At 36.3% G+C, this 25,260-nt stretch overlaps 1 protein-coding gene and 1 long non-coding RNA gene across 3 annotated transcripts in view; one reads left to right on the forward strand and one right to left on the reverse strand.

Annotated features, from left to right (window-relative positions):
• The window catches only part of LOC136838567 (ubiquitin-protein ligase E3C), a 416,786-nt gene that overhangs the window by 292,434 nt on the left and 99,092 nt on the right, over nt 1-25,260 (reverse strand). The window lies entirely within an intron of this gene.
• LOC136838565 (uncharacterized) lies at nt 9,765-11,142 on the forward strand. The gene is made up of 2 exons (XR_010853037.1): nt 9,765-9,881; nt 10,058-11,142. It is a non-coding gene; the product is annotated as an uncharacterized lncRNA (long non-coding RNA).

Raw genomic sequence — 25,260 nt, forward strand, 5'->3', positions numbered from 1 at the left:
TCTAGTGTTTAACACTGAATCTGGCAATTTCGCTAATGTTTCCTTCTATTTTTTTATTCCCTAACAAAATAAACAGGAATTTTCTTATTGTTTGGTAATCTATCTGTAAAAAGGTTGCAGTTGTTTCTCATATCATAAAAAAATAAATCAAAGGAAATTCACTTGAGCGTGGTAACACATGTGTGTACAAAGGGCAAATGAGTGGTCTTCCAACTATATTTCTTGAAAAAATAATTCTATTGAAAGGGAGCGGCTGTTAGCTAAGAAACTTGAAAGTACACGTATCTAAACGTATGCAAGCACACATACATATACACACACATACACACACATATATATATATATATATATATATATATATATATATATATATATATATATATATATATATATATACACTGGTTTTTTGTTTTCCAGGTATCTCAAAATAATCGAAGAAGTGGGCTTTAATAAGAAGGAAGTGTGACAGATGAAAATGGACGAAATATGGGCTAGGGTTAAAGGCACAGGAATTAAATGAGTAAATAAGTAATATGTATAATTCCGTAAATGTGGGTCACAGAGCTAGCAGGGAGTTTTCGTTGATATATCAGGGTAGAAAGAGGGAATAAAACATAGTAAATGGTGAGATGAGGACAATTATGAGAGGTTTGTGAATAACGAAAATAAACAAGTCATTCAAGGTGCAATTACATGCTGGAAGAGATAATCAAATACAGGTCTCCTGGACGACTGGGCAGTCAAGAACACGCTGCACTGCGAGAAAAAAAGAAGATCAAGGAAGTCGACGCAGATGGAAATGTTAAGGAAAAAAAAACTCAGAATACAAGATACAAATGAGAGATGCTGTCTGAAGAGAATCCAGTCCATGATTGACGATGCATGTATTTTGAAGATTTATCAAATGTGGAAGACAGCAAAGATGCAAAGCGTTAAGGAAAAACATCTTAAATTCGAGTGGAAAACTTTTTATTATACAGTACTATATTTCGCTACCTCACAAAAATCTAGTATTATTAATCAGTTTATACATAATTCTACAAAAAAGCTTGGTCTGCACATGAAGTAAACATGTTTCGTACAGTAAATATCTACTGGAAATTTGTTTCACACCCCCTTGTTGGTGGGCGCTACGCGCGCTGGAACCCGGTATGCTGTCTCCCCTACCCTCCCGATCGCCCACCTACCCCTCCCCCAACCGAGGGCAAACAGGTTTGGAAGAGGAGGGTGGATGTCTCTCCTACCCTCCCGTTCCCCTATCTACCACGCCACCACCCCGGCCGGACAAACTGGTTTGCAGGGGGAAGGTGGCTGTTGCATGTCTTCCCTACTATCACTCGGGGAGAACAAACAAAAAAGATCCATAGGATTTTAATATTATAGATAACAATGTCACTGTCTCTTGACCTCTATTCATCTTATTCATCTATCAACATTCGGAAAATTACAAAATTCAGATTGTCTCATGGTTATTCAGGCAACTGGTTTTACCAATCCAGCCAGATTTCTTTCAAATTATTTCAACGTATTCACAAAGCAGTCTCATTTTTGCCCTAGCTTTCTTGGTACCCAAACAAAAACACTAAAAACCTGATAGACCAAAACATCTAGGTTACAAAAATGATACCAAAATGGGGGGGGGAAGAAAAGGAATTTATCGTCAGGTTTGAAAACTCTCTCGAGCACTGCCATCACAAAGTTTTCGTCGTTGCAGAGGTGTGTTCTAATTGTCTCTGAGTGATCTGAGACGCATCTTCGACTATTTAAATTTAAATGCAAAAGTCAGGAGACTCAAATCAGTGTTTAGATATTCATCTCTATTCCCGAATTTGTAAGGGTTTTCAAGACTGCGAATCCAAATGCATGATCATCCCATTCTTTCTGATGTTTTAAACAGCAGGCATGAATCATATCCCGGAGGGCCTAGTTAAGATACTAAAATGCCCTTGAGTGTATGCATAAAGAGCACTAGACTTACTGCCGAGTCCCTGAGTCATTCTTAAATTAGTGGAAAATGTTGGCATAAAATTTGAATCCTAGTTGGCTTACATAGGCTTAAGAAAACCCAAAAAAGTAAAAAGCCAAGTCATGCCTGAATCACAGACTTGGTGTTTATGTTTTTAAGGGGAACGACCTCTGTAAAATAAATTTGATACACACATAAAAGGAATCAAAATTTCCTATCTAGACCAGGTCCATGGAAGACATTCCAAGCACCCAATACTAACGCTGGTAAATGGTTCATAAAGTGTCAAAACAACCTAAAAACTGGCAGGTGGAATCTTAAACCAACCCGGTCACTCTCCCATCTGCACATTGTACACATGCTCTAGTTCTACCATCGAAAATTCTAAACTGATCTTAAAATTCCTCTTATGTCACAGTCTTTAGAGCGTTTATATATCAACTTCATTATTTCTATCACAGGTTTAATTCTATAATTTGTAGCTCGGACTAGAAATGCTTTGTACAGTTTTCACTCTTCAAATTTAAGCCTAACAAATAAATGTTCCAAAGCACATATTCTTGCAGCATATGAGCTCCTTTATTGGCCGAAAACCACACTGCTCTTTCCTATCAAGTTTTATTTTCTCTGATTTACTGTCCCGATCCAAACTCATTCATTCATTGTAATTCTTGCAACATGTTTAATCATCGTTTCCTCCGGTAATGGAAAAATTTAATCTTCCCACCTCTTCCTTTCGAAGTTTTGCATCCGAAAAACGTCTTTCATGCCTTAATCTGTAAGTAAATTTCATTCTCACAACTGACAAGCTATATAAGTCAGTTGCATATTTCCGCCTCGATTGTATATTCACCAGCTTTTTAAAATATTCAGACCACCCACAGAAGACTGCATCCTCTTCAGGCACCTTTCCTATCCGCTTTCTTTTCTTTAAATTTTCAGCTGAAAACCCTCGTGGAATTAGTCCACAAAAACCAGCCTGCAGAGAGAGGAAGGTTAAATGAAAAGGTGATAAATAAATAAATATGAGGGGATAGAAAATAAGACCGATACACCTGAATTCAGGAGATGCCACCAGAAAGACTCCACAACCTCTGTTACCAAAAGATCCTTGTATTATTATACATTACCTTAACAATAGTTTCTTTTTCTCCGCAAAGTTTTTTTTAACTTATATTGATCACTCTCTCCAAGCTGATCCAGTGCCTCATCCTTGAACCTTTCAACCCCAGCAACTTCCCTCATCTCTCGCAGATATGCCAATAGCTTCTTAATATCTGCTACTAACTCCTTATTCCCTATCACTGGTCCTACTTGCATTCAGTTGGATACAGACCCCTTCTTCACAAAATACCAAATATTTCCATCTTGTTAACTATACCTACAGAATATCCTAACCTTCCATTGACATGTATGAACTTATAATTTCTAGTTCTCTATACCGCATTCGATTCTGTTACAGATTAATGTGGCAGACCTGCCTAGAAATCTGGCAGTTTTGTCATCATCTCAGGGCGATTATCGAGCCTACTTATTTTTCAGGGCGATTATCGAGCCTACTTATCTTTCTGGTTTAAACTGGAAGTAATTCTCACAGACGCTGTATTGTAGTTCATACCAGTCTTATGATTCACTGGGCCCTCTTGTAAATGTGGTATAGTAATGTATGGTTAAGTTAATGAACATATTCTTGGATTCACATAAAAAAAAAAAAAAGACTGTCGTTAGTCTTGTGCTACCTGCTGCTGTAGGCAGACTTTTAATCATGAGTAAAATCAGTATATACTATAAAAGAAAGGAATTAAATACTATGAAAATATTTTAGCTCTTTCCATTCCCAAGAACAACAATAAAACTCCAGACGAATGACACATCTCCAGCTGAATCGGAAATTATGCCATGAAGATATCTTTATTCTTGTCCACATGAAATAAAGACTCGTCCTCTCCTAATAATTTCTGATCCACATGTTACAAATACTCACCGTATTTTCCTGTTAATTGGCCCTCAAGTTATGAACACTCATCCCCTTGTACTTCACCCAGCCCACAGATTTGGAGAAACCCACCCACCCTCTTGAAGCTTTTTCTGGTCCCCTTGTTTCAAGCATTCATCTATTTAGAATTTTTTCTGGGCCTTATATATTACAAACGCTCTTCCTCTTGTAATTTCTTCTCATCACATGTTACAACAACTCATCGTCCTGCAATTTTTTTCTGATCCGCAATATACAAACACCTTTACTCATCATTCTTCTGGTCCACATGTTATAAACATTCATCGTCTGACAAAACTTGCAATGGCACCTATTAAAAAGACTGTAGTGAAGTTATGGACTACTCGGATGAATTTTTAATCAAAATTAGGTCGGTTTACTATCTTTTTGACATTGACAACAGTCCTGAAATCCCTGACATACAGATAAATCAGGCTGAAACAGCCTCTGTTTTCATATATATATATATATATATATATATATATATATATATATATATATATATATATATATATATATATATATATATATAATATTTAAAGAAAGAAAGAGGAAAGGGCGATAAACGTACTTGACAGCTGCTTCGGCAATGATACGTGGACATAGTTGCCCCCGTAAATGTCACTGATTTGGGATGCTACAGCTAATTCCTACTGTTTCCTGTGCTATGGTATTTTACAAGAAATTAGGCGCATTTTTGATAAGCTGGTTGCCAGGGTACGAAAGCGAAACCTTTATTCTTGTTGAAATGCTTTATAATGCAAAATATTCGAAGGAAGTGGAGAGTACTGGAGGGTTGTGAATCTCACAGTGGGAGGAAAGGACCCTATATTGTAAATGGCCTCTTCTCTTGAGACCAATGGCATTCACTGTCAAGACACAAAATTTATCTGAATAATATTACTATGTTAGTAACCAGAGCTACCTGAACATTGCTGCCCTAGAAAGTGATAATCACTATGGACAATAAAGTGTTGTGTCCTAAGGTTGAGAAGCATGTAGTGGAAGAAAATCTCTCTAAAAATGCAGTGAAGGAGTAAGTGGAATGGCTGGCGTTTATTGATGATATACAGTGGCAACGGGTGATACAAAAGAGAATGTCTGATACTTATAAATAGCTTTAATGTGTCAGTAAATGGAGAAAGCTGAAACTTAATGCTACTAAGAAAAAGGTAAAGAGGGTAACTAGAATTGGAGAATAAGGAGACATTAGTGTCACAATAGGTGATGGAAAAATGGTAAAGGTAGAATATCACAAGTATTCAAGGGAAATTGTAACGGATATCGGTGGGATATATAGAGGTGAATAATATAATAAATGAAACAAGGAAGGTAGCAGGATCTCTACAAAAGCTTTGATAGAACAGAGAAATCTCTGAAGCAAAGTTAGAATTTATGAAGGGATAAGTTGATCCAAATTTCCTTAATCGAAGCGAGACATTGAATGGGAATGTGAGTGAAACTGTGGAAGCAGTTGAGATGAACCGTTTGTGTAGTAGGTGTAAAGTGAAAAGAGCTAAAAGGATGACGACTTCAGGGATAGTAAAATATGATAAAAACGCCAGCAAAGGTAAAAAGATGGATGTATCAGTGTGTTGGAAGGCGGTACAGTCTCGTGGAGAGAATGGAGACAGATAAGCTGATAAAATTTTTATATCATTCAGAAGTTCAGGGAGGAGGGGAGAGAGGGTGACCGAGAACATGTTACCTAGACGCCGCGATGTTGGAAATTGAGAGAAATTAATATTTTTGCGCAATGTGAATACAAGGTATGAAGTACTATTGCTGACCTTCTGCCTACGAGGTTCATCCTTCATTCTGCCATTAAATCATGAAGAGGAAGCAAGTGCTGTCGTGGTTTTTTTTTTTTTTTTTTTTTTTTGGCACCCCCTATGAAAATGGCCGGTCCATACAACTGCAAATTTATCTACCTATCTATCTATATATAATAATATATATATATATATATATATATATATATATATATATATATATATATATATATATATATATAAATATATACATATGAATGTATGTATGTATGTATGTGTGAGCGTGACGAGCAGATCAGAAGCTAAACATGTGACGTCATTTCTTGACAATGATTTTTTACATCATCATAATTTAGGTTTAGTTTAGAATTTTGTTCATAAAGAACTATTACTTTTGGTGTTGTCAGTTCTTGGTCAAACCGTGCGAGCCATGAAATGACACTGGTACTGGAAAAACAAGTTTGGCTTTAGCGACTATCAAGATATTTTAAATATCATACTTAAACTATTTTACCTTTCATACTTTTAAGCCAGGTATGTTTTGAATATATGTACTGTAACTATTTTATTGGGGAAACCAAAAAATCTTTCAGGTTTTGTTCATGCTATGAAGTTAACGAGAATTTCGGAGAAACGAAATTCAGTGGTTACAAACAAGAAAATGACTTGGAGTGTAGGCAACAGAACACACCCATCACTCTCCACTGTTGCCTGACCACTTAAGTTCAGTCTTCTGGTATTTTCACCAGTTTGAACTGGTAACACTCCTCCCCAGAGTTACGAGATCATACCGACGAATCCTATTCGCTCTTGACTCGAGAGCTGACAGATACATCCAGAGTTTTCTAGACGTATACTGAGCTGCAACATAATCTTATAAACGTAATGAAGCTTCATTTTTTTTCTCTCTCTAAAACAGAACAAGTCAGTTTTCTCATTCTCTCATGCAATCGCATCGCCTTTATTTTGTGATCTTTGATTATTAAAAAGAATAATCAACGTTTATCAATGATTATGTTATTGCAATCCCAGGCCTCGGTACACACACTCTCTCTCTCTCTGGCGGCCTTGCAGTGCAATTCACAACACGTTCTTTCACAAATAATTACTGTATATCCGCGTTCGAAGCTCGAACCAGCCGAGAAATTAACAGTATGGGCGTGTGTTCTTAAAAACTAGGTAAGCCTCTGGTGTTTTAAGCTGTGAATTATGTACCAAATTGTTATTCGACTGCTGCGGGTTGCAGCTGACGTGGAAGAGACAGACAGAGATACCAAGACGTGAGTGGTCAGTATTCCATTAAAATCTGTAAGTACAAATGTATTTGAAAGCGGAAGGGCCTCGATAAGGTAATCCTTCCTAAGCCCCACCCCACCAAGTGGAACCATTCATAAGTTATTCAAATATTCTCTCTCTCTCTCTCTCTCTCTCTCTCTCTCTCTCTCTCTCTCTTCTTCTTCTTCTTCTTCTTCAGACTTTTCCTGAAGGTAATACCTAGTGTTCATGAAAACAAGTACAATTTCGTGTGTTTGCGAGGATGATTATGGAAGGACTTGTAGTCTGAACTGCTGGAGATTTTTGGAACAAGCTTTGCAGCAGTTGAGAGAACCATAACCACACTACAGTTACCCTCCAATATCAAATTCCTTAAAGAAATCACTTGACTGACGAATCCATAGAGTGGGGTCGAGAGAATGCTCGCAATAGGTTACTATTTCACCAAACAAATAAACGAAGAGATATTTCACGTCAAAATAAAATAACGTATGATGGTGATTTTGTTTTATGGACGGCACTAATACGCAGATGCAATTTGGTTACCCACACCACACATCTGAAATTCGGAGTTCATCAGCTTCATCCAAAATTTCCATAGAAGACATTTTGCGCACCTAACCTAGAAAATGCTGCATAGTAAACACTGAGATCGCCAACACGCTTGATATGCAACCTCGTTCGTCACATTCATTCATGACTGCTTTCCCACGCGAGTGCAATTCGAAGGCACGTCAGGTTTTGCTTTCAGGACGTCTATGATGATGTCTTTTAATTTATGCTGTGCTTTTACTGTGTTCATACTACTGTTTTTATTATGTTGAAAATACTGTCTGAGTCGATGTTGTTGTTATTGTTACTATTGATCTCACCCCCTTTCCTCTTTTCTGTGATTCTGATGAAACTTTGGATGTTGGTGATTATATTTATTTGCCATGAAATAACTTTCAGGATCACAGGTTGCTTTAAAGAATACAGGATTAGCATGTTTCACTAGACCTCTGAAACTAAGAGTTTCAGGTCTCTGGTCCTAAAAATCGACAGTGTCGAAGGAGTTGTTTTACGTATTTTTTTTGGCCTGACATGTTTCAATAAGATACAGGTCAGTTTAAAGGGAAACATTTTATTAACTTTGATTTTGACGAAACTCTGTTTTTTAGTTAGTTCTTATTTTTCTCAAACATTTGACTTTGACCTATCTTTTAAGGTCACATGACAATTTAAAGGCCAAAAATGTTTAATATTTTTTTCTAGATCTCAGAAACAAAGATAGTTATTAACTAAGTCTCTAGTCTAAGAATCTTTGTCGGGACCTCTAACAGCTAAGCAACTTTTGGAGGGCGGGGCATTAACCCCACCCACCTCCCTTCTATCTCGCTAAAAACGTTCTGCTCATTAACCTCTCAGAAAGACATTACTCTTACAGTCACCCCCATTACCTCTGACTATTGTTTCTTTGACTTTAAAAAGTTTAATATGCGTCATTTGCTGCAATGATCATAGTCAAGTGTAACTGCAATATGCAATGTCAGTGACGAATGATAGCAACTGTTCTTCGGAATGGTCAGGGTTGAAATCTTTTGTTTATTCTAACCAACTTCTTTATATGCGGCCGAAGGAAAAATACACTAGAAGACAAAAATGAAAGAATGTGAAAACCCATTATATAAGCGGAAGGTGTATAAAAGATGACTGAATTTTAACAAGTCAACATTGGAGGATGCACTTAGAATATAAAACTTACTCCTTTTCAAGGCAAGCACTACCAAGTATATATGAAATTATACACAAGGGGATATAATCCTAGAATTGTCTGTATAAGAAATAAACCTTGAGTTAAACAGCGTATCAGCATGCTGATTTCTGTACTCACGATTTGTAGTCATGGCCAGCTGTCGTTTTTTCTATTTTGATTCAAGGCTGAAATGTGCCGTAAGTTAGCAACAGAACAAAATGCATGAATGTTACTCATTACGAATTTTAATGAGCAACATGTTTATGGTTGTTTGTCTATGTTTAACTATGACTAAGGGGGTACATAGAGTACATTAGCGAAAGAGTGAACTGAAAGAATACTAACACGGATAGGTTAATTAGGATTAAAAAGAACCTTATGTATCAATACAGTCTGTCTTTGTCATTTTCCATTTGTCGACTTGTGACTGCTGGAAATTCTGTCGCCAAAGAAACCGTACGTAACTGCAATAATATACAAATTGATGTCCTTCTTAAATGCGAGAATTTTTTTCGCGTATCACGCGTTCCACGGAAATTCCAACGCAGACAGGCGTTGCAACGAAATGTTATGTAACGGAAACCATCGTTAAAAAAAAAAAAAAAAAAAAAAAAGTTGGCTGCTGCGTAGTTGCCGCACGTGTGAGAGGAGAATGGTATTAACGTCTTCGCTATATTAGAGCTGCTGTTTTCCTTTTTTTTTTTTTTACGTGTCTTGCTTTTTTAGCTAAATATTTCAGCATTCAAACGGTAATGTTAAAGATAACACAATTGCTGCGTATCACCCATACCTAGCATTTAATCTAGTTATAACCAGATGAAATTTCAGATGCTTCAATACTCTTACATCATGCAGTTTCCAAGTTTCGATTGCAGGCAAATTTGTAGAAAGAAAAGAACATATTTGTTGCCAACATTATGAAAACTTAATAATGGCACTTACATCGTAAGGTAAACGATGCAATAAGCTGCAAAGAAAAGAGGAGGCAAAGGAATACATAGACTTCTCTGATATTCCTTGCAAAATTCCTAGATAGCAACTGTCAGCAAGGAGACCTATATATACCATAAGGACGTCGGCTTCGCCAACACAAGTAGAGCGGCACTCGTACAGCAACGTCCTCGTATCTTTGGCTAGGTAAGCTTTGGTGACTCTAGTGAATACTATTATCATTTTGTCAGAGTTTGTTCATTTATGTCTCTGCCCAGTCTAATAAAACCATTCACAAAAGTATGCAAAATTCGAAGTGATAGTTTCTTTACAAAGACAAGATTACTGGGCATGCCACTTACAGTCTTCCTTCCTGTTTGCAGATCTAAACATCCCAGAAGATGAACTTCTTCCGTATTCTCCTCGCTGTCCTCGTCCTGGTTGCCACCTTCATCTCTCTTGGCGACGCCGTTCCCTGCTTGGAGGGACGCAAGAAAAGAGGCGTCAGGAACCGGAAGATCATTCCAGAACCCGATACTTTTGCTCCTCATGCGGACGTCCATTCTGTCTTCGCTGACGAACCCATTTTCATCTGAGCTCGTCGAGAAGGCCGGGTTTCTTCGTCTCATCTACTGTCGCAGAGGTGCCCCCCGGACCGGGAGGTTCTGTGCCACCTGAGTTGTTCTCACATAGGCATGGCCGACTGCCTCACGTCGTAGTTAGGTCGCGCTTCATTGGAAATGGCGGAAAATCGTGCCCTGGTTTATGACCGTTCGAGGAGTAGCCAGGAGTAAACACGATTGTGGCATCCGACATGGAGAGGTGTAGCTGTTCTGAATGAAGAGAGGATTGCGTTGTTTACCTACTGTAAAGTGGATCGCTCACAGAGCCGAGAGAAGAATCATTTTCTCTTAGCTGGTAGCGTGTGGTAGACAGTCCTAGGTGTCAGTTTGGTGACTTAAGCGGTCTGGTTGGGAAAAATCGCTCTATGGCGAATCCCAGGTTTTGCTTTTTTAGCGTGTGTTGAAAACTATTCCAGAGAAACAATGGCAGGCTTATCACAGGTGCTGAAGTTTGCCATGGTGTGAGCACGTCAGCATTATAATTAATCATGGCCCCTGTCCATCTGAAGTTGGGTTAGGTATTTACTATTTCAGCAATGAATGTTATTAGTATTTCTTTTTGAAAAATTTCTAAGTACTATAACTGCAATATTTGTATGAATCCATGTGTATTTCTTAGTCGAATAAAAAAAATTCTTTTGTAATGTATTCTCTTATTTCTATTACGTTACTGTAGTCATAAATATGACTTTTTACAAGTATTACAAACTCGGTGTCATAAATTTCAACTTATTCACGTAAATCGACAGATATCAGTGATTATCCGTTGTTCTAAAAATCTATGATGTCTGATGTATTAAAAATTTTAATTCAGTAATAATGTTCCCGCATTTCATAACAAAGGATTTTTTTCCAATGTTACTGGAAATTGTGAAGTATTTGTAATCTATATAAAATGCAGTCTTGGAAAAAAAAAATTGTTTATATTACCCATTAAACCAGGAAGTAATATCTCCGGAAATGCAAGATAAACATTTATATCATTATGAGTTTTAAAATTCTTCTAGTTTTATGTATATTGAAAATTATATCCGGAAAATTTTGATCGAGCTAAAGATCACTACAAAAAGAGATGTTTTTATACACTGAATCAAGAATGGCAGAGGAAATGAATTTTCTATTCTGGAAATGAATAGCAAGGATGAGTTATTCAAAATGATTTCACTGACTTCTGACCGAAAAGAGACAAGGAGAAGAAAGACAGAAAAAAATTATGGGAGTGATGTGAATGACCGGTTCTGGAAAAGAGAATAGTTGCTGGAAACTGGAAAACGAGACTTCCAAAGAAATTCAAAACTTGGAGATGGAAAAGAAGCACAACATGCTTCAATGATCAGATGATAGATTATGCAAAATCCCTTTTTGTTTTGAGCAGTTTCAACTGTCAGTGGTAATAAAACACTGCCTTTATCAATATCATGAACTCCCTGATTCATCTACACAGTCTTTTATACATATGATACAACCATTTGGCAGAGGCTGCTGATAATTCCTTTGGACCTCCGACCTAATTTTCGTTTCAAGCTGGCTCTACCTAGCAAACAATTCCTTGCTCTGCTTGTAACAAACTTTACCCGTTTATTCTTCAGTGGACAAAATAAATTCATGATATTTTGATAAGAAACCATTACAAAAAAAAAAGAAATGCAAATTCGTCTGCATCCACCGCTGACCTCTTTTTCTTAGTGCCAAAATGTATGAAAAATATGTCTAATTTTTACAGCTACTTGTTAATAGGTCACCAATTATCCCAAATTCAATAACATTTCATGAGCCTGGTTTTTACCCTACAGCCGGTTTAAACATTCTTTAATACAGAATTCTGTGCCCTGCCGAGATGATAAAACTATCACATCAATAAAGAAACGAATGTATACAACGCAAAACAATGATTTCCTTTATATTTTTACTAATTATTGATTACTTGCTTTCATTTTTATAATATTTTCTCAGCACATAAAGCAGAATATCGTTATAAATTGATGCACAATTACGCTAAGACGATCATTTGTCAAATGAAATTAGCAGTCTCATATCTTTGAAGTAATACGACAAAATTATTTCACAATTAATACAATTTACACGAGCAACTCAAAACGAAATTAAAAACCTGTAGGGACACGCGAACTTCAGCTGCCGCGCACTACAGTATATCTTTATGGGGCCTGTCATACAAAACTTCACTAAAGCACTAAATCCTTCTGTCTTAATTTAATGTGAAAATATACATTTTACTTTCTTTATGACGACCGTACAACCTATGGCTTCCACAAGCACTTCACTGCATTTCTGGTATTACATTATGGCGAAAACTATGGCTTTGTTCTCTACAGCTATTTTTGCAACAATCAACAAAGTCTTACGTTATATCTTGACTGGGTTTTTTATCAAGTCTCCAATTTGGGATGAAAAGCTCTTGTTTGCAATGGCAAGTATCAATGCATGGTAGATTCACAATGTTGCTGGTACAATTTCTCAAAACGCGAGGTTTTACACCATAAAAAGAATACTCTATTCTTGAAAAAAAGAATATTTTGGATCCATCGATAGAATTCACAACTGGAAACAAATTGGAATCAACATTACCTTTTCTCGATGCTCGAGTGAAACACAGCACTTAAGGATTTGAAACCCTAAGATACAGGAAAAGTACTCACAGACGCTTACAAACACTATATTTCAAGCGGCAGTGAAAGCGAGATGAAAGGTGTAAAGGTAGGTTTCATTTTAAAAGCTTTAAAAGTATGCGATCCAAAATACAAACAGGACGAAGTTAAACACAAAATAAATTAATTTTATGAAACTTGCTTATCCAGAATGGTTCACAGAAGCTATTAAGAAAACGAAAGAAATTTCTTAGTTTAGCACTGGAAAAACAAATGGAATGCAGACGGTAAACCATAATAAAACTCACATAACATAACACAACAAAGTAAAAGATAAGGTAAATTAAAAAATATTTATAATTTCACCGTTCATTTCAAAAATACAGTTAGGAAGAAAATGTGCAGTAATGGAGGCAAAGATAATATAAAGATGAAAAGGACTAGGGGGTTTATATAATTCCGAGTGGAAGGTGTGACCTTACTTAACTGAGGGAGACCGGGAGGAATCTGGATGTAAGTGAAAAGGAGCACATATGAGCAGTTATATCACAGAAACAATGTATTAGCTGTACAGTGTTGGGATGAAAACAATAAGATGAATTTCGAAAAAAAACATTAACTGAAAGGGCACTTATAAACTATTACAGTAACCCACAATAGCGCGAAACGAAACATTTAGCAGCCGAGACATCAAGATGTTAGTTCAGGATGAGTCAGGCCTCTTTGGTCCGGCCATAAGATCAAACCACTCAGTACTGCTTAAGGGCCACGAGAGATAGAATACTGGGAATCCCTAGATTGAAAGAAGGCAAGGGATTAGCGAGGACCCCTTGCACGTATACGACGGACCATGGACGAGATTCAGGGGTAGAAAATATAATATATCCGGGAGACAGGAGGTTACCGGAATGAAATTCATATCACAAGGACACTGCCTAGCCATTTCATTATTATTATTCACCGTATGCTTTTCCCTTCTAGAGAGTGCCGAGTTGGGTATGCCAGTCTTATACCCTTCTCTACCATGACCGTCATCCACCACAGTTATTAGTCATCAGGTATAAAATTCTTCAGGAAATTGACCAAAAATTCTTTCACCCCCGGGATTATTATTAACAAACATTAACTTCTCATTTAGTAGGATTTCCACAAGCGAATAAAAGAAAACTGAAAAAGGAGATTAAAAAACAGTTAGATACAAATAAAAAAGCAAATAAATATGATCACACAATTAATACTATTATTATTATTATTATTATTATTATTATTATTATCATCATCATTTATTACTCAAAATATTAACCCTATTCATATGGAACAAGTCCAAATGGGCCCACTGACTTGAAATTCAAGCTTCCAAAGAATATGGTGCTCATTTGAAAGAAGTAACAGAGGGTAACAGGAAATACAGAAAGAAGAGATCGGTTATTAATACAGAAAAAATAATGTATTTCCACCAACGGATATACGCTTGAATTATGTAATAAAAACAAAAACAACGATATTGCGTAAGCAGAAGCTTATTCACACGGATGAGTTGGTAAAAATCATCTATAAGGACCAGACTTAACTTGTTACCGGGTCGGCGGTAGTTCAGTTGACTCATATAAGTTAACACGGCAAGATGATTCATCATGGACCGGTATATTGGCAAAGAGGATTCAAGAATGACTTGGTTGTCCGCACTTTTCAGAAATGACATCGCAACACCTATGGTCATAAACGTTAACGTTTGAAAGAAATGAGAGTTTTTTCCAAAGATTATATAAATGTTCTTGCACTAACGTTCCTTTACTTCTGCCTTGGTACAAAAAATTCAAAGAGATACAAAACACACACACACACACACACACACACACACACACACACACACACACACACATATATATATATATATATATATATATATATATATATATATATATATATATATATATATATATATATATTATATTATTCAGAAGATGAACCCTATTCATATGGAACAACTCCACGGGGATCATTGACTTTAAATGCGAACTTTCAAAGAATATGGTGTTCATAAGGAAGTAAGAGGAGGTAAAGGGAAATGCTGAAGGAAGAGATCTCACTTATTAAGAAGAAAAAATAAATTAATAAATTAATAAACAGATAAAATGTATTAAAATGCAAGGAGAATAACATAAGGGTAGTAATGCACTGCATCTTTGCTTGAACTTCTAAAATTTCCATTGCACGACATCCACAGGGATACTGTTCCACAGCCCAGCTGTGAGGAATAAAGGACATTTGGAGCTGAGAAGTTCGACAATGAGGAACATTTGCTGCAAATTGGTGCTGCCGTTCAGCGAATCTGGTTGCTCTCGGCAGGAAAAGGGGATCAAGGATTAATTGCGAATGTGAATGTGAAAGATCTCTATTAAAATCCAACTTATGAAAAAGTGACAAACAAGACCACCATCCGTTGATGGTCCCAAGTCATAACTGCTAATGTTAGGAAACAGAAACGTACCACCAAGAGCCACTCTATCTAAAAAGAGATAAATCTCTGGCAGAAGCAGGCATCCACACCGGAGAACAGTATTCTGGTAAAGGAAGCACAAACGACCTAAGACAGGTTGCACTGATTATTAACTCATTATTGACTATATATATATATATATATATACATACATATATATATATATATATATATATATATATATATATATATATATATATATATATATATATATGAGGTCTTACGATGTTTCTCAAAAAGTAAATTGTGAGTCAAAAGTTACACCTGGAATAGTTAAAGCTTCAGACTCATTCAGCAAAGTCCTGTCCACCTGAAGGGGAGGACGGGGTGGAAAATCTGTTCGAGATCTGCTAATCAATAGTGTTTTCGTTTTACTGGCGTTCAGCCTCATAACCCCACCGACTAAACCCTTCACTGACCCGGTCCAAGTCCCAATTGAGGCTGAAGGCGGCTTCATTTCTCATAAGTGGAGACTTGACTGCACCCACAAGTGTTGCATCATCAGCATACTGAACAATCTTGTTTTCCAGGCCAACAACCATATCGCTTGTAAACGCCAAAAACAGCAGACCAAGAACACTGTCCAGTGGAACTCCGGACACAATAAGTCTTGGTTCACTAAAGATCCCATCAACAGCAAAGGAAGGCTACTAGGTTGTTTGCCAGTATAACGGATGAAAAATTTCGAGTACCAGGTACAGTGACAGCAGGACACATCTACAGATTGAGAATTATGCTAAGAAAAGTGAGTAATGCATGCTAATTCTTAAAGGTTAGGTATAACTGTCACTAATGGGAGTTTCCTGTTGAAATATTGTTTATGGGATATCTTCGGCATTGATCAAGTGTAAATCAAAAGTATCATTGTCAGGAAAAATCAACTAGCTCAAGGAATCTTTTCTAAAAGATCAAGTGGCAGATTGTCTAATGATTTCAGAAAGACGACTTTTTCAAAAATGGCTGAACAAACGTTAACTCCACACTAGCGACATTAAGAACCAACTTTTTATATTTCGGTGTTTCCTTCATCTCCAACCTTTAGTGATAAGGATAACATCGATACACATGTATATATATATATATATATATATATATATATATATATATATATATATGAATATATATATATATATATATATATATATATATATATATATATATATATATATATATATATATATATATATGTGTGTGTGTGTGCACACAATACTCATGTATCGATATGTAACGACTGAACCTTGTCCGTCTGGCAGTAATGTTTCGCCAGTACGGGACCGCTCTGTTAAACTAAATCTTAACTCCACCAAACATTAAAATTAGCAGTTATTTTCCTTTACATATAGGGAGTGAATAACGAAATATTTTCCACCAGTGTCCAGCCATGGCTATCCAGGCCTGGGAACCTCACCACGTTGCAAAAAGTAATTATAACGTTAAATGAGCACTAAGTCACTGCAAAACGTAAGTGGTTCAATGAATATATTGCATCCTTGTGATAGCAGCTGCTGCCTCTTACATCTCAAAGAGTAGACTATATTATAAAGGTGTGCAGTAAACTACTCTCAAGAGGTTATGAAGCTTCATACTTGATTCAAGAGAATGTCCAAGAATCTGAAGTTATTCTTGCAACTGAATTTCTTATACTTGAATCTAGAGTTGTTGTCTTACCCATATTATGGGAAGCACTGGTGGGCCAGTATCTATGAAAGCATGGTGGTTAATGAAAGACTTAATATCCAACTTCTCCTTTACACCTACAGCTGTTGGTAAATGTAATGTATTGCATCTGCTCTACTCATGGCTAAATATAGGTGGACTTGAATTTTGTCAAGATGCCTCTGCCAATGACTCCAATTTCAGTATCTGGACGTTTGGGAAATATGATCTGATAGTCATTTTCTGCTGTCTATTGTGCATTTAAGGAATCTTCACCATCTTCCTGCTTTTGAGCTGAACATAAGATAAACAATACAGTATGTGTGGCATTCTTCGCTACCTGTCAAGCAAAGTTCCGGTATTCAGTAGTCTGGGATAGGCTGAACAGGCTTATTTTTGTGAAAAATGAATAATTATACAATTATTTCAAGTTACCGGCAATGAAAATTGTCTTCTTGTTTTTTTTAACATTCTGCATGAGTCTTATCATCATCACCAGCTTGGCACCATCATTTCATTCGGCGGTATTTTGGAATTCTATAACTCCTATGATTGTTTTCGGTTGAGAAAGAAACCCTGACAGTGTTCTGAATATATATGAAACGAATGTTTCACTTATATTTAAGGTAAATGGCAGTGAGTTTGTTGGTATCTCAGACCAGCGCAGCATCGCCTGGACGTCATAGTCAATGCGTTCCAAGTACAGTTTTAATTGCCAGATTACGAGAAGCAAGTTCCACAGCTGCTGGTGCTCATGTTTCTTTCGTTCTTACGTAGTGTCATCTGGGACTTCATTTATATCTTCTGACTCTCTTGCATTAAACTCTCAGTATAAATATAAAAACATAATCTCCTTGCCTTAAAATCACAAAGACGGCTTCCGTTCTGGTGGTTAAAGTTAAGTATACCTTAGTTTTACCAGACCACAATCAGCTCTCCTAGGGCGGGCCCGAAGGATTAGACTTATTTTACGTGGCTAAGAACCAATTGGTTACTTAGCAACCGGACCTACAATTTATTGTGGAATCCGAACCACATTATAGCGAGAAATGAACTTCTATCACCAGAAATAAATTCCTCTAATTCTTCATTAGCCGGCCGGAGACTCGAACTCGGGCCTAGCGAGTGCTAGCCCACAACTCTACCGATTCTCCCAACGAAGAACTGCATGCACTATGTTGTTTTCATATTCATCAGTCAATCTTTACCCAAGAAGCAAAGGCTAAAAACCACATCAGATTCAGGCAACTCTGCCATGCTCTATCCTTGAGAATGGACACAGAGGTCTCCTGTAGGTACCCAGCTAAAAACGGCTCAGCAGCTTCTTTAGTATGGCAGTGAAATCGTCAATTTAGCCCCACACTTAGCCTTAAGTTTTTTTTACTGAATATACATCTTCGAGGGGGCAAGCACTTCACACCCTTTTTTTTTATTACACTCCTTTTTGCGAAATTACAATTCCACATTTTGCGAGCTTACAGTTTTTCTTTTTTTTTTTCATGCCCCTATGACTCTGCTCTGAAAAACTCAGCTCACAAGCAATTCACTGATCTCACTTTTCCCCAAAGTCACAAATTATCAAATGGTTTCTGTAATATTACTAATTATGTATTTGTTTATTTACATCCATGAAAATATTGGCACCCCTCCCGTCACGGGCAACTATGAAGATAAAACTACAATGTACTGTATAATGATAAGTAGATCTATAAAGAGAAATACTGACACAGACATTAAGTAACTACTGTCTTTACATGACTACAGAAATATTTTAACCATCAGATAAACCGTACACGCATGGATTGGTGGATGGATGGTTACCCAAATGGTGGAGATGGATGAATGCATGGATGGGCACATAAAAGAAGGAATGTCGCACTGACAAATAGATCATTAGACCCTCGGATGATATTTAGAATGAATAGAGCTGCTAATTTACAATTATACCTGCAAGGTATGTTGATAACTCAGGAAACTGAATGTCTTATGTTAAGTCCTGACCTGAAAATAGGCATAAATAAACTGAAGACATTTAGGTAACAAGGCAATGAAGCAAACAGGGTTCTTGCACTCTCAGATAATATCTCCCTTCATGGCAACCAGTTAACAGAACATTAAAATACTGGTTATTTTCTTGTGTGTGTTCTCCTGCTTATAAATGGGAATACTAAACTGAGTCCAGCTAAAAATACAAGGCCTATTTATGTATTTCTAGGCTTCATAATATAAAACTGGTTATTTTCTGGCACCTGTTCTCCTGCTTATAAATGGGAATACCAAACCGAGTTCAGCTAAAAATACAGGGCCTATTTAAGTATTTCTAAGTTTCAAGATCAGAAACAGCATGTTTTCCATGACAATAACACATAAACAACATAAGGCAACGGTCGGCAGTCCAGCAGAGCGCACGTCCAAACCAACACAACGTGGAAGAATTTGTAATCTAACTATTGACGTCACTGACTTCGCCATATTTGTCACCCGCGTGACTCCTTTTATTAATTTTGTTTTTCGTCTCGTGCGATCAAAGAAGTGAATTAAGTATTCATCAACTTGCTGACCTTTCGTTATGCTAGTGATGATTCGGCGCTTTCATGAAAGTGATGAGATTTGAGCTGACTCAGTTCATAGATTAGTTATGGTTCTTTTGGATTTATTAACTCTTTTGCTATGCTGCAGTTAAATATAAATATTACTAGACAAGTGCAAATACAGCTTTCTCTGCTAATTTACAGCACCTACCCACGGGACCCAAATACTCCAGAGGTGTGGTCAAAAGTAATGTTCATGTGGCATTGCCTGATTTGATGATAATCTGAATTAACACTCATTTCAAAATTGCCTTAGGGGAAAGAACACCACTACCTATGCTCCAGCAGCTCTCAGAGGAGTGAATAACAAAAGATAATTTACAGTTCTCTGAATCAACTGTGCTAATCAACTAAAGTTAAGAGCGTGTGTAATGGAACGTACAATATAATACCCAAAATCTTCATCTTTAAGCAATATTCATTTTTCCTTTTACATTTATTTCTGCTGACATTTTAATGATACAGTGCTTATCTATTTACTGCTTTTTAACATTCTTTGCCAAAATTATTTAATCTCTAATTCAAATGTTCATATATTGTTACTGGTGATACAGAAGCAGAATTTATTTATTTTCTGATTTTTCTTGATGCGTTTATTCCTATATACGATAAGAACCTGCGACCACATACACACACGCCTGAGAGAGATTATTTGGGAATCTGTACCTATAACAATTAATGGGCAACATATGAATGTGATATGAAATATTATTTTGTTCGTGTAAGAAAATTTTGCAAAGGCATTTCCAACTATAAGATCTTCTCAGGTTTTAATAATGCAAGGTTTCTGGTAATTATAAAAATATCTTCCTAAATGAGTTTTTAGAAATGATCTCACTGATGATAACGACCGGTGTCGATCAGGTCTGATTTGTTAACTCTGAAGACAAAGGACTGTTCCAAGAATACTGAATGTATAGAGATGAGCCCTGAGTTCCATGAAATCAAACCTAACTTACTGTCTCCTGTAATGTAAATCCGATGCAGCAAAAAAAAAACATGTTTTCATCAGGCTGTGACATCTTCAGTTTAATAACGTGTGAAACTTTATACAAATTTCGCGCCTTCCCTTCATTCAGATGCAGAATGCCTAAGCGTATGACGTCAATGCTAATACGTTGTCCATATTTGCCATGAGAACATATCGGACAGGTTGATGACTACGCTCACGTGTGCATGCAAGTTTTCTTTCTCTATCTGTCCTTTTTCTTTCTCTGCGTCGATAACAAGCACAATCACGACTTCTCTTACAACTACGACTTCTCTTACAACTACAGTTAAAAAAAAATTTTAAAGTTCCCTTTGTGATCCATCCCCAGCAAATCATACGGCTTTTTAAAAACCGAGCACCATGTGTGTTACCCTGAATAAATAATGTATTTAAATTGGCCCAGTTAGGATGATATACCCTACGGTTACTGTTAAGTAACATGCTTTACGATATGTTTCCTTTACGGAACAAAATAGTCATTGACTACCTGAAGGAAAACAAGGTAATATCGCATAAAAGTAATTAAGAAAGCTATAAAATAAAGTACAGTATAGGATAATGAAAAACTGGGCCAAATCAGTCCTAGAATAAGGTCTGTAGGGACCCTGAACGGATTCTGCAAGTAAGGGTTCCTCCTCGAAGGAAAAAATTAATGAAGGGATAAAATATAAAAACGCTACCAATTCTCATCTCTCCAACTGATCTGTAAACAAAAGGGCCATCACCGAAACGGCATTCCTCTAAGATTAGATCTTAACAAATATGTAGACAAGTCCTAATTTAGTGATTATTATTTTCAGTAATTAAGGAAAACTTTACTAAACTTACAATAGAACCTACTTCCCAATCAGATAATACGGTTGAATGACCTCGCAATAAACCATACGAACTTTTCTGATCCTTCGTGCAGCAAAAGCCTTAGCAAGGACTAGGCTCATTATAACTACGTTACTGAGTGGTTAATGTGACACTTGATAGTCCAGTGTCATAGTTGTTTGCCATCAAAGCAAAAGAAATACATACGAAGGACTGTTTCAGTACTGGAAAAAGGTGCATTTTACTTTTTCAGTGGAAGTTACACAAGAAAGGATGTCGTCCGCTGCGTGAGTTTTCTTTCTTTTATTATTATTAAATTCAAATAGGATCGTATTGAAGAACTTGTTATATTTGATGTATTATGTTAGTTACTAGTGGTGTAATATACTGCAGGAAGAATCACATGTCTGGCAGTGAATTTTCTAAGGGACTGCAGTTGCTAGAAAATGATCATAACTATATCAATAAAATGCTAAAAATTATTGTAATATTGGCCAAAAACTAGAAAATGGAATGTAATGTAAAATATAGGCTAAAGGCCAAGCACTGGGACCTGTGAGGTCATTCAACCCTGAAAGGGATATTGAGAGTAAAAAGGTTTTAAAGGTGTAAAAAAAAGGAAAACCTTACAGTTGCACTATGAAACAACTGTTAAGAGTGGGTGGAAAGTAAGATGGAAGAAAGAGAATATGAACGGAGGTAGAGTAAAAGGAATGAAAGGGGTTGCAGCTAAGGTCCAAACCGGCTTTGCAAAGAACCTTAAGTAATGCCTCATGTGCAACGCAAGAGGTGCACTGACGGTAATAAACACCTATGGGGGATAAGCAAGAAAAAGTGAAGCCACTATGGCATAAATTTCAAATTGTGATTGTTTACGAGTTATGGACAGAATACCGCCAACATACCATTCGGGATTAGTTCTACTTACGTAGCATGCAGCGGACCCGGCTTTAAAATTACAGTAAAACATTTACAATTACTCAGCCAATGACTATGGCAAATAAATTTAAAACTCAAGACTGCAACTGTAGGACCAACAATCAGTTTCTTAGGCTGTCGGAGGATATTTGGTATTTCAGGCAACACCAAAGGAATAAGGTCAAGTTTAGATATTGGTGAAGGTCCTTACTTCGGTGGGGGCCTGGCAACTGCCCACATTATCCACCCGTAAAATTCGGCGCAGGGTGAAACCCAGTTCGTATTTGTGAGTCTCTGAGAATCTTTTTTATAGCATCTCTTGATTTGTTTGACTGAGGAGCATAGCATCAACTTTACCAAAATTAACTAACATAACAAGGATATTACTAAAATTGTGTTGTGACAGTTCTTGTTTGTATTTAGATATACGTATATAAACTGCAAATCTTTATAAATCACGATACTTAACTATACTCTTAAGGAAAATGAACATATATGTGTATGTACGTATATATATATATATATATATATATATATATATATATATATATATATATATATATATATATATATATATATATATATATATATATATATATATATATATAATTTTATATAAAATGTTTGTTAATGTTTGCCATAATCTTACAATTTGCATTTTCTCTAAATCCGTATCGTTTTCTTTAGTATTCATATCTAAGATTTTAACACATACTATACTATACGTGTAATCCTACCACTCGATCACCTTAGGTTTCAGTTTAAGAGGTATTCTATTGTTCTTTCTTTCCACATTTTGACTACTAAAATACTATCAATGCAGTTTCCTGCTAATCACTTTAAATAACATAATCAACACACAGGTGTTATTTTTAAACAACTTTTACCATGACACTAATCAGAAAGGCCCTAGATAAAAGATAAATTTCTACTTGGTTCTTTAATATGTCTTTTAAACACGGTAGATCTTCAGTAATACCTAACAATAAAGGGTCTCATACTTTGCTCTGATGGAAAGTGAAGCAGACGATGCCATTGAAAGTTTATACCATTTATATAAATACCCTAGCGGAACTACTAAAGAAAGTCTTATTAAACCCTTTTCCTTACAAATTCAGAGGTCTATTATAATGCCCTCTAGATACTTGGCTTGATTAGCTGATCAGTACAGTGTTTCTCAGGTCTTTAATTAATTGGAAAGTTGGGCCAAAATACCTGTTAATGATGGCTAAGGTATCTTATAATTTCCTAAAACACAGTAATGCTGCACTGGGCAACATTAACATCTATGTGCTCTTGATGTCTATAGAGAACCAAAATTACTGTAGCAAAAACTGCTGTTTGAATTATAGCATAGATGAAATAAGGCTAACCACTGACGGTTATTCTCATAAAGATTTGTACACTACGTCTCATATGTATTGCAAGAGCGCAGGAAACAGCATGTAGTACTAGTGCGGACAGACAACAGCTGCAACTGTTAGACCGCTCGAACATATTTTTCCAACACAAAGCCCACCAGAAAGAAAAGTGACAGACAATGGTCCATAATCCACAAGAGTTTAGGGCATTTCTGAATTTAAATAGAACACAAGATACATTTTAGGAAGCAGCAACAAATGGAGAAACAAAAATACTTGTTTATACTTTCTAACTCAATATGAATTGTAGACAACCAAATTCTGGCAATGTAGTTTCTCACATAAGTTCCTACTATCCTATACAACAACCATACACAGTAATGAGGGTGTATCACTGTCAAAATTAGTAATGGGGAGGGGGATCAGGAATAAGTTAGAGCTTATGTATCCCAGTCTGCAGAGTCAGTTAGAATAAAGGGTTATGAATAATTGGAAAATCTTCCAAAAGCAACGAGTACCACACCATCTTATGTCCTCGTAAGGCTGTACCACACCACAGAGAAATGGTTGCTAGATGAGATTATCAGGAAAAAAGAGAATTTATACTAGAATGTGAAAGCTGATGGAAATATTTAATAAGTCATGATGATCAGTTGCAGCCATTATCTACCAGTAAAGTAGACCATACAGATATACAAAAATTCAAATCACCGTTAATTTTGTCAAAGGTACAAACTGCTCACCACGATGTTCAACCAGCAAGGGTAACTTCAGAGCCCCCAGAAAGATTTGATTTGTAAGAACTGGGAACAAACTGATCAGTGACAAGTAAAGGGATGAGGAGACTTATGTATGTTTGTTCAGTGATAAATAAGGGGCAAGAAGATTGTTATGTATGTCTCATTTGTAAGATGTAAACCATAGTGCAAACATGTTTAGTTTTAAATGTTACCTTGTACAGTACAGTAATAGGATATGGCTCCTTATTGTAGAATAAGGCCAGACGCTCATATGCCTTGCATTATATCGCTTACATTTTTCATGTTTATATCTTGTTTGTTGCAACAACGTCGTCTTACCAAAAAATGCAAACAGGAAAGACCATCTCTTATTTTATCGACCTATATTCAGGATATTTAACGAGAATGGGGTTCAACAGTAGTAATACATCTCTACGATTTCAGGTAAATACTGGCACCAGTATCAACACTGGTATTAATAGACAACTGTCATCACCTTAATAAGATTTTCATACTTTTGCCCAACGACTGATACAAAAATATGGCAGTATGAAAATCAATAAGCTGGTTGTTCGGAGAAAAGGAAAGAGGCCAAATTACCATAAATTTACGAGATCAAGGACAAATCTCAAGATAAAGCAACTGTTTTGAATTAGCATCAAACTGAGAAAACATCATACAAAATTATACCATACGAATTCAACACTAAAGTAAGTCTCCTCATAAGGACAAATTACATGAGTAAAAAATTCCAGATAAGAATGACGTATTGTCAATGGTGCAA

Source organism: Macrobrachium rosenbergii, chromosome 5 (genome assembly GCF_040412425.1).
Source record: "Macrobrachium rosenbergii isolate ZJJX-2024 chromosome 5, ASM4041242v1, whole genome shotgun sequence".
Classification (NCBI taxonomy): Eukaryota; Metazoa; Arthropoda; class Malacostraca; order Decapoda; family Palaemonidae; genus Macrobrachium; species Macrobrachium rosenbergii.